The following is a 1,179-nucleotide window of genomic DNA, read 5'->3' as shown; positions in this document are numbered from 1 at the left end:
GTAAAGCCTTTGCTAAGAAACAGGAATTGGGAAAGAGGGGAAACAATAAGCAGATTCTGAAGCCCAAGTGATGGAACTTTAGGAATGAGTTGTGTTTGCTTTCAGTTCTAATGGGAGCACTCTCAGCTCCCACTTCTGGAAAGCAAGGTTTCTAATAGGAGTAGTCTGTGGCAGGGAGAGCAGGGACCTTGGTGCTTTCTGGGCAAGTTCTTTCATTTCCCTGAGCCTTGATTTTCCCATCTACAAAATGGGAATCATTGACCTGGTAATGGTTGTGGTAGGAGTGTAGATGAAATACTATATGTGAAACAAATGCCTGGTGTTCAGTGAGGACTAGTTCTTTAGCACCCAGTAATTTAGAATATTTAACAACAGACTTTCCGTTAGGCACCATAGAGACCTCTCCTTTGTGTGCTTTTGCATAATACGTGGAAACCCACACTGGACACCTGATGACTTCTGCCAGGTGTCTTGGAGTAGCCAAAAGGCTGGTCCTTGGCAGACACTGTATTTTCGGTGTCTCAAATCTCCTCTGGCAGGAAGCCTGTGGACACCCTCCAACTAGAGCCTGGAGTTTGGGGCTGCTGAAACAATTTCTCACACTGATGGCTCTGCATTGAAGCTGCCCTCTCTGGTGCAGGGAGGGCATGGTGTGGCCTTGAGGGAGTGGGCAGGGATGGGGCAGTGATTGGGTTGGGTTCCCTCATGTGCCCCGGTTCTCAGAGCAAAGGGACGATCCTTGCCCAGAGACACGCATTGGGTATAAAATGCCATGGGTCATGTTTCAAGATATCTTAGAAGTGACCATGATCTTGGTAAAGTGCCCTGGTTTGTTTCTGGGGGGGGAGAAGTGGAGCTTGTCTCATAAGAACTTTGGTTAAGCATTTTGATCTGCCCTATTTCTCAACTCCGGTTTTCAGATGTTTGGAGTGGTGGCTATGCCTTGGGGTGGGAGTGACTCTCCACTTGCTCTGTCTTCTTTTTTCCTTCTGTGTTGTTATTTTTTCTTAGCCAGCAGCAGCAGCTTAGTACTTGGAGCTGGTCACTTAGAAGGCTCAGACTCTGTGGAGCCAAGGTGCCTGTTGGCAGCATCTGCTAAGCACCTGGCAAGGGCTCTGGGGCAGGAGGGTGGGCGGATGGGAGGTGCCACAGTGCCCCTCCTGGGCCATTGCGCTCACA

The 1,179-nt window shown here is 49.3% G+C and overlaps 1 protein-coding gene and 1 long non-coding RNA gene across 23 annotated transcripts in view; both read left to right on the top strand.

Moving 5' to 3' along the window:
* Positions 1-1,179, top strand: part of Msi2 (musashi RNA binding protein 2) — a 373,908-nt gene that overhangs the window by 208,021 nt on the left and 164,708 nt on the right. The gene's annotated exons all lie outside the window — the stretch shown is intronic.
* The window catches only part of LOC110344772 (uncharacterized), a 68,098-nt gene that overhangs the window by 65,953 nt on the left and 966 nt on the right, over positions 1-1,179 (top strand). The gene's annotated exons all lie outside the window — the stretch shown is intronic.

This window comes from Heterocephalus glaber, unplaced genomic scaffold (genome assembly GCF_053883595.1).
Source record: "Heterocephalus glaber isolate CG9 unplaced genomic scaffold, H.glaber_assembly_v1.0 deba00001773, whole genome shotgun sequence".
Taxonomy (NCBI): domain Eukaryota; kingdom Metazoa; phylum Chordata; class Mammalia; order Rodentia; family Bathyergidae; genus Heterocephalus; species Heterocephalus glaber.
This window is presented reverse-complemented; position numbering and strand designations above follow the sequence as displayed.